Here is a 10,380-nt window from a genome sequence, read left to right on the forward strand (position 1 = left end):
GAAATTTTGTAGCAGCTACCAGCGGCAGTGCAGCTATTTTTGTAGTAATGATGTCAATTGGCTGACAGTGAGCTGCAGGCGTTCAATCTGCTACGCCAGAAACTGTGCAAGATTGGTTAGAAGCATTTTCTGTGGCTGTTCCGACATGTCGAAATATAGTGGGACATACACTTATACAACAGAACGAATTCGAGGCCAGGAATAAGTGTGCAACTCACACAAAGGGAGGCAGCTTATGTGACAGACAACCGGTTTAGGCGCCAATTCTCGTCGCCATTTGTTACAAATGTCCGACCATAGCTATGAGTTCATTGATTTCTCTGGAAGAGTGCTTATTGGAACTACAACATATGAAATACTATTTCACTTTATTACACGAATGATAAAAAGATTTACTTAACTTGATATAATCCTTTGCCACAGGTGTGCTTGATAATATACAATTGTCATTGATTATCAAAGCATCAGTTTGTACAATAATTAACAAACTCTTCTATGGAAGTCAAAGTTCAACATTTATAAAAGTACATTTTCATCTGAGACATGAATGAGACTTTAATCCTCTTTGATGATGGTGACTGCTTCAGCTGAGGTCGCGAACTGGGGGCACAGTGCTTCCATGCCCAGCTCTATGTTAACCTCAGTGTGAGAACGCTGCTGTGTCTCTTCTTCAGCCTTTCCCATCCATCATTGTGGATTGCAGTGAGACACTGATAATGTCTGTCGTATTAATGTTTGTTGCTGTCTTTGGTGTGGCAATGTAATCTTTGGACAATACCACGTGCCTTTTCAGAATGGGAAGTGGTTCCAGTGATCAATTGTACAAATCTGTTGTACAGACATTAACTGCAGACTTTCTTCAAAAAGAGATAATATGCAATTTTTTCAAACTTTGTTTGTGTTTGCATGTACACACCAGGTTCTCATGGTACTGTCTCAGACATAAACAAAAGAAACCGCAAGCTTCGATTTATTAACAAGATTCTAGGAAACAGTAGTTTGTCTTTGAAGATATTATTCACTTACCACTAGAACAGCCTATGCTGTTGAACTGTTGGACTCTAAAAATCTGAGTCACCCAACATAAGATATAAAATGTACTCAAAAAACGGCAGCACGAAGAGTCGTAGCCGAAGTGTCCTCATGGGATAATACACTGTTTGACAAAAAAAAAGTAAGCGCCCAGAAGGAGGGGGGGGGGGGGGGCGGAAACGAAACGAAATGAAAATATATGGGTTGATAAGATATGTGATGGTGTTTCAGTAATCACAAAATGGACTCAAATCTACAAATAACTTGGTAGTATGAGCCCACTTATAAGTATGACTTTGCCGCCCCCTCTGGCCTTGATGTATGCACTGATTTGGCAGGGAAGGGTGTCATAAAGCCATTGTATCCTCTCCTGGGTAAAGCTGCTCCATAACTCTTATAACTGGCCCCCGATACCCTGGGCAGTGACACTGGGAAGGGGCTGAGGGTTGAGCTGGTCTCACACATGTTCCCTCAGGGACATGCGTAGGTTGGAACTTAAATAATGGCAACACTGTTGTGGAGACACTATGCAATGGAATCTGCTATTGTAGCTGATAGCATACGTTGTTGACATACCTACCTTACCTCCGAGAAAATGGACTCGCCTGTCCCACATCACCGGTGTGCACACAATCGAGGGAAACACAAACACTTGTGAGCGAGCGGTCTAACGTAACGGTGCCACTATGTTTTCGAAACACGAAGACCAGAGTTGGATCGAGATTGAATGTGCGCAGAGATCGCACAGCACGGCAGTATCATCAACGTCTTGAAGAGGTGTGTGGGGAATCGGCATTGCCGTGCAGAACAGTGGCATGTTGGGTAAAAGCCTTCAACGAATGTCGGCAAACTGGCAGACATGCATCGGGCAGGTCGTCCTAGCGTCTCTGAAGATGAAGCGCATGCTGTTGTCGCGTTAGTGGACAGTGATCCGCGCCATACAATTCGTGAGCTCGCACATGAAACCAGATTAGCGCATACGACTGTGCTTCGCATTCTGAAGGAATGCCTGGGCATGCGAAAAATTGCTTCACCATCGGTTCCGCATGACTTAACGGAAATGCAGAATGGATGCGTTACGACGCCGCGCAGGCGCATTTGGAGCGCTATGAGCGCAAAGGAGAGGCTTTCTTACGCCGTATCGTATTTCTGATGAGACATGGGCCACATCGTAGAGCCAAAACTGAAACGCTAATCCAACGAATAGCGTCATTATGGGTCGCTGCGAAAGTCGAAAGTGCGTCAGAGTCTCAGTATGGTGAAAGTTATTGCGATTCTCGTGTACGACTGTGATGGTGTTATCCTAACGCATTACGTTCCTCCACGGCAGACCGTCAGTGCACAGTATGACTGTTGGTTTTTGGAGCATCACCTGCGGCCAGATTTGCGAAAGAAGCGGCGACACCTTCTGTGCGACCCACCCATCATTTTGCACGACAACGGGCGGACGCATACAGGGAAAGCTGTGGCTGCTCTGTTCGGTCAATGGCACTGGGAAGTACTGTACCATCCACCATACTCTCCGGACTTAAGTCCTTGTAGCTTAGATTTGATTCCGAAGATGAAGGAACCACTTCGTGGCAGTCGCTTCAGAACTGCTACAGGGATTCGACAGGCAGTAGACCACTCAATTCGCACCATCAACAGAACAGGCTCTGCTAACGGTATACTACACCTTCCACATCGCTGGCAACGGGTTCTACACAACGCTGGTGACTACTTTGAAGGACAGTAACAGGTGCAAACATGTAACTCTTTTGTATCGGTTGTGAATAAATAGTTGCCACTATTTAATTTCCAACCCTCGTATTTGGAGACCACTGGAGTTGCTCAGCATCACACATACAGTTTATACATACACATGACCTGAGAGAACGAGCATTGTCTGTTGAAACGTGGCACCACTGTCACGAGGTGGGTCACATGAGGAACAAGATGTCCGTGACGTACAATTGTGCCATCCGAGTTCTCTCAATCGCTATCAGCCATGGCCTGAACTCATACCCAGTCCTCCACACCATTCTGTAAGTAATTTTTCGCGAAATGCAAGTCGAATTTCTCCAGTTGTTCGCCAGTTACAGTTTTCAACGTTGTTCTTATACACTGACTGACAAAAATGTGAAGCACATGGTCGCATATCAATGTAACTTCATACATATACACATCATCGACGCTTATATACCCGGAAGGGCCAAAGAAACTGGTATACCTGCCTAATATCGTGTAGGGTCATCGCGAGCATGGAGAAGTGCAACAACACGATGTGGCGTGCCTGAGGTAGAGTTGGAGAGAGCTGACACCATGAATCCTGCAGGGATGTCCATAAACCCGCAAGAGTACGAGGGGGTGGAGATCTCTTCCGAAAAGCACGTTGCAAGGCATCACAAATATGCTCAATAATGTTCATGTCTGGTTAGTTTGGTGGGTTAGCGGAAGTGTTTAAACTCAGAAGAGTGTTCCTGGAGTTACTCGGTAGCAATTCTGAACGTGTGGGGTATCGTATTGTCCTGCTGGAATTGCCTAAGTCCGTCACAATGCGCAATAGACATGAATGGATGCAGGTGATCAGACAGGATGCTTACGTACGTGTCACCTGTTAGAGTCGTGTCCAACTGCACATGCCCCACACCATTACAGAGCCTCCAACAGCTTGAACAGTCCACTACTGATATGCAGGGTCCATTGATTCGTGACGTTGTCTTCATACCCGTACAGACTGAAACCTGCAGCGCGGAAGGGTTGCGCTTCTGTCGTCGTTTGTCCTATTCTTGCACGATCTTTTTCAAAAGTGGTTCAAATGGCTCTAAGCACTATGGGACTTAACATTTGAGGCCATCAGTCCCCTGGACTTATAACTACGTAAACCCAACTAACCTAAGGACATCACACAAATCCATGCCCGAGGCAGGATTCGAACCTGCGACCGTAGTAGCCGCGTGGTTCCGGACTGAGCGCCTAGGACCGCTCGGCCAGATCTTTTTCCGGCCGCAGCGATGTCGGAGATATGATGTTTTACGGGAGTACTGATATTCACTGTACACTTGTGAAGTGGTCGTACCGGAAAATCCTCACTTCATCTCTACCTCGGAGGTGCTGGTCCCATCACTAGTGCGCCGTCTGCAACACCACGTTCAAACTTACTTAAATCTTGATAACCTGCCATTGTAGCAGCAGTAACCGATCTAACGACTGCGCCAAACACTTGTTGTCTTATATAGGCGTTGCCGACCGCAGCGCCTTATTCTGAATGTTTACATATCTCTGTATTTGAGTACGCATGCCTATACCATTTTCTTTGGCGCTTCAGTGTAAATGATTAAGAGTTGCGATTCTCTGTGACGTACAGCCCCAACAAGAGTGCAACAGTGTTGTACCTGTTTAGTGTTGTTAGAAGGCCTGATCATGTATATTAGGGGTGTGAACAGTGTCAGATGTTGATTGATAAGTGTGAAGGACAGGTAAATATCACGTACATGAGTGAGACACTTTTATAAGCACCTGACAGAGTTTGAAATGGGCCTCATTGTGTTCCTCCATTTGGTCAGCTAGTCAAATCACGCAATATCCAGATGTGTGCGCCATCTAGATTTGACAGTGGTCAAGATGTTGGGCTGCATGGTAACGCAAGGGCAAACATAACCGTCGTCAAGGTTCCCGTCGTCCATGTTTTACGACCACAAGGGAGTGTTGCCTTATTGTGCACCAAGTAACAAGTGTGGTGACAGCACTGAACATGGACGACACTAATGCACTCTGGTTGCCGTTCTACCTGTCACAGAAAATTTCAGCTCTAACCATTTACATACCCACCAACGGTTAGTACATGCACGAAGTCACATTGACATGTGACCATGTCTTCCGGCGCTCCACTTTCGTTGGCAGTCAGTATATGACGACAATGCTGAAAGCCGTAGGTAGCGAACACTTGGAAAAATTCGACTTGCATCTCGCGAAAAACCTACAGAATTGTCTGGGAAGCCATAGCGTATGAATTCAGGTCATGACTGGTAGTGATTGAGGGAACTGTGACGGCACAACGGTACTTCACGGACATGTTGCGTCCTCATGTTGCGCATCATGCGTCAGTATTGTGGTGCCATGTTTCAACAGGGTAGCGCTCGTTAAGATATGGCGACGGTGTGCGTGGTCTATACGCAGCTATGGTCTAAACATGAGGGGAAAGAATCTAGTCTTCATGTCAGTGTATTTTTCCTTAAAAGTCCCCTAAACACGTCTTAAAATGTTTATTAATATCTGCTGGCATATCGTTTGCATTCGCTTATAGTTAAGTACAAATGTTCAAATCACAATATGATGTTCACTCTTTCGTTCGCCTTTGGAACCACGGCGAGAGTCATTCGCAGTGTTGCCAACTCTAAAAAACCCGAGTCGCTAGATTCAATATCAAAAGTCGCTAAAACTGATTTTACTAGGGGTGTATTGAAAATTGCGTACTGTGAATGGTGCAATAAGCCAGTGGGGGGGATAATAAAATATTAATAAAAATTGTCTCATACGCAATTGCTATATTGTCTAAATTAAATGACGCATCGCTTGCAACAACATACATATAAAATACGCTAACGTTTAATTAAACATATTATCATAATTTACGCATCACATAAATTGTTGTTTCATTCACAGTAGTCAAATATACTAGAAATATACAACTATATTTGTAAGAAAAGAAAGCAAGAACTCAAATTAGGTTACAAAATATATTCATATCGGTAAGTGAGCTATTCATCGTCGTCACTCAGAAGATCGAACAACTCTTCTGTTGCATGCTCTGACAGAACTGTAGTTGATGTAGAGTGTTGAACGTCACTCAAAAGATGATGCCGCAGTTCGACTGGTTTTGTCGCAAAAGAGTAACTTTTGTTCGTTCCAATAAGCTCCAATACGTCTGACGATATGTCAAAAGATGCACAATCTTTATTTTGTTTCTTCAGCTGGTCTCTCAATATGATCAAAGCATTAATTGTCTTTAACGATAATCTGTTACGTTGTTAAGTTTTTATAATGTACATAAAACTGAATATTCTTTCCACTTCTGCATTTGAATGAGGTAGGCATAGAACAGTCATTGCTAGCTGTGAAATCAAAGAAAAAGGATTCTCCCCTGCGGCATTTTTATACTGCAAAACCTCACTCCAAAATCGAACAGCGTTAGTAGTATGTAATCATTTCAGGATCGTAACGTTACTTGGCAGTCTTTGTTGATTTTTTTTTATGAGTTTCAGACTAAACTGAATGCATCTCTTCTTCAAATAAACTTTATTTTCTTCAGACAAACTTGACTCAGACAATTTCTGTTCAAACATAAAGCCAAGGTTCGGATTTGCGTACATACATTCGCTTGGAACTGGTGTTGTCAACAAATCAACAGTTGGAAAAACTATGTTTTGTCCGACTGACTGCATGAGAAATACAAGTGTATCTAGTAATTTAGTGGGGTCATTGTCTTCTTCTTCAAAAGCTTTTATTGCTATTTGTACGTCTTTAAAGCATGTTTAATGTAAAACATGTAAAGATGATCTGAGTCGTCACAATACATCTTGTAAAAAAGATCGGCAGTGTAACAATTATCTTGAATCATGGCACGTTAAAAATGTAGCTTTAGTTCTTCCCACTGCTCCAGAGTTCTTCGTATTGCTGGTTCAATTGAAAGCCAACGTGTTGCACAGAGCTTCAAAATTTTTAGTGGCTGTTGTCCACAATTTATTGTCTCATAAACCTTTTTATATTTCTCTTGTCTTTTGGGTGAAATGTAGAACGAATTGTAGATTTCCTGTACAAGAAATTCTATGTTTCTAGGTATGGTATTCACTGAGGCGTGCGAAACTGCAAGCTGAAGAGAGTGACAAATGAAACGGATCAATACCAAATGCTTCAAACCATATTCTCTCTTGAGTTGTTTGAAAAGCCCATTGTTTATTCCAACCATTGCAGAAGCATTATCTGTGCCAATTCATACCACATTAGCGATTGGAAGTTTGAGATCTTTCAAAGAATTCACAAGAACAGCAAGCAGATTTTTTGCATTTGCAGTTTCTACTGTAGCGAGTTTGAGAAATGCTGATCTAATGGTTTGGTTGTTTACAGTATAGTACCGTATAACGATATCTAGCATTTTAGATATTGATAAATCTGTGGATTCATCTATTAGTACACTGTATTTTTGGTTACCTATATCTTCAATCAATGATTGTGTAAAATATGGAGTCAAAACTTCAGTTATAATGTTAGTGCACTTTGTACAATGTAATTGCATGTTTTTAGCGCCCTCGTCACCGGAAAACACCTTCTGGCACAGTATTCCTAAATGATCTACAGCTAAAATAGAACAATGTTCAGCAATAAATAAAGAAAGGACGCCTATTCTAACTGTAGTTTTCGGAACAATTTTCACAGGTAAGGTGGGTTGTGTATTTTTTAATCAATTTTTTGTTTATGCTTAATAGTTTTCGAGTGCTTTCTAATATCACATAATGTAGCATAAAACTCTGTTGCACATACTTCACTTCTTGCCTTGGATAAATCTCCAACGACTGGTTTCAGCCACCCATTGAATTCAGGTTCTGCTTCTGACGCACCCCGATATCTTTGAGCGTACTGCTTCTTCTTCTGCGATAAATCCATTATTTAAGCCACCACAACATAAGTTTCACTAATTTATAATCACTAAAAATACATTAAAACTCAGGCGAACTAGAGGTCATGAAACAATCTACTCACTTGGTATCTCCATATCAGTCCTGTTGTTCATTGTTTAAAAGGTAATAATGTCTGAGATAACCCCACCGAATTGTTCTTGCGTTACCACTGTGCATGTGGCAATAATTTGACTGCGAGTTAACTTTTCGAAAAATTAGAGGTTGCTCGACAGAAATGTATTTTATCATACTTAATATTACGTATGTTCTTTGTCATTTCGAAAAATAAAGGGAGTTCAAAAGCTGAAGAATTATAGATCGATGCGCTATCGACGATAACAGGCTAGTGGGTAATGAATAATGAATTATTCTATAGTCAAGGTTTTCTTACTCTGTAGGCAATTCCCACATTCAGGTTTACTAAATGCTGAACAATGCTACATGATCTGCTAAGAACTTAATTTAACTTAGTAAATCTAGAACAAAGTCAGTGTAGTACCCATTCTATAGCTAAAATCTTAGTTTTGTTAATGAAAATACTGGCCCAAAATAGTTTTTATTTGTACTTCAAATGTCGTCAGTACTCGAAAAGTCGCCAGATAAGTCGCTAAATAATTTTTGTCGCTAAAAAGTATTTTTTGTCGCTAAGACGAAGGCAAAAGTAGCCATTTCTAGCGACAAAGTCGCTAAATTGGCAACACTGGTCATTCGTATCTTGAAATATCGATATACACTCAGTTAAGCGACACCCCGACGCAACAATGCATATTTCGTGCACCAGCTAGGCTGCTCATTGTCGGTTCAGTAACGTGCACGATCTACTGCACTGCGCTTTGACATCGTGTGTGCTGAGAGTTTACTGTCACTAAGTGTTCACAGTATCTTGTTTAGGCGTGTCCACATGACATTAGCTCCTGCACGTCGAAATATAATCGTTCGTACAGGTCAGTTCTCTGCAGCACAGCGTCTTTACATAACTTATACCCTACACGATTGCATTGTGAATTTGCAAGTGACTGTGTGTTTAGGAACACTTACTCACATTTTGGGAAAAACGTGTACATAGAAGCGTCAGTTATCGATGATTGTTCTGAAAAATTTGCCCAAATATCTGTCTCCACCAACAATAACAAGTTCGGTAAAAGTTCTTTTTTCATTTAGCTTTGTAAGTCATAACAGTTATATGATGATGAGGTCCCATACTCCGAGGAGCGTGAGGGACGATGCGGGAGACCCGCACCGCTGTACTAGGCAAGGTCCTAGTGGAGGTGGTTTTCCATTGCCTTCCTCCGACCGTAATCGGGATGAAGTATCATGAAGACGACACAACACCCACTCATCTCGAGGCAGGAAAAATACCTGACGCCGCCGGGAATCGAACCCGGGACCCCATGCGTAGTGAGCGAGAGCGCTACCGCACGACCACGAGCTGCAACAGGTACATAAAGCATGAATAAAAAAATCTACCTAATCTGATGGTTACGGAAATCACATGGTGGTTTCACATAATAATCTGTAACCATCCTCATTACTTGACCAATGGCATGTGACCAAATACAAGGATAATTGACGTAATTAGCCCAAGAGCTCCTGACAAAACGAAAATTCCTGTATGAATCCTTAAGAAGTGTGAAAAAATTATTCTAACATTAGTATTGTTAAAAAAACAAATAAACCGAACATCAGGTTACCTTCCATTAGGAAAGTGGGTGCACTCAGCGACTGTGATGTGATTTATAAATTATAGAGCACAGCAATCAGTCGTCTTTTTTTTGCGTGTTTTATTTGGCAAATCCAGATTTCGGCTAGTGTCTAGCCATTAACAATGCACTATTTTCTATAATCCAATCATCATAAGAATATGATGTAAACAAACAAACGCGATTGGTCAAAAGCCGTAGCACACGTACGCTGGTGTTACGCTCTTGAAAGTAGGTCCCAGTTATGTATTAGGTATCTTATTACTAAGTTATGTTAATAAAACTTTAAGATATTCAAATGTATTAATAGCCATCAACGTTTTTCTTAATCACGCTTTAGCTATGTAGTTTTTATTTCGAAAGTCGTGTACAGTCAGCCTCCGCAGTGTCGTGCTCTGATTGTCGTGCTGTTAATGAGAAGTATGAAAATGGTTGAAGCTGCTTTCTGTTCCGTAGCGAAACACACGCGTGGAACATGGCTACAAAGTGCCGAGAAATAGGCTGTTCTTAATGTTTTTCGTAAATTTATGGAGATAATCAGCTTCGAAGTTTTCCCAGAACAATGCAGTTTTTATTAAATACACGTTGAACGTGTAGCGCAGTCGGTAGCGTATTGGCGTGTGACCCAAATGGCGCTATTCCTGTATTGGTTTACGTCTCCCGAGTATCAATTTTTTTATCGTTCAGTTTGAGATACCTACGTCTCATAATTATAAAACTCATTTTTTATGATAATGCACGTCTTCTTGTTTCTAAGTACAGTCTGGACGCGAAATTCCTGTTTTCATTTCAAATACAAATTCTTAATTATCGATGTTTTATGAAAGACTGTTAGTAAAAGTTGCTTACATTAAGGAGATTCAACAATTTAATTTTTGTGGTGAAAATGAAAAACCAAATCTTCATTACTTGGACTATGTCCATTGTTTTATACCAAAGAGGTAAATAAGTATCGTAGAAACATGAAGAAAAACAATCATTTTCACAGCATC

This window comes from Schistocerca serialis, chromosome 2 (genome assembly GCF_023864345.2).
Source record: "Schistocerca serialis cubense isolate TAMUIC-IGC-003099 chromosome 2, iqSchSeri2.2, whole genome shotgun sequence".
Lineage (NCBI taxonomy): Eukaryota > Metazoa > Arthropoda > Insecta > Orthoptera > Acrididae > Schistocerca > Schistocerca serialis.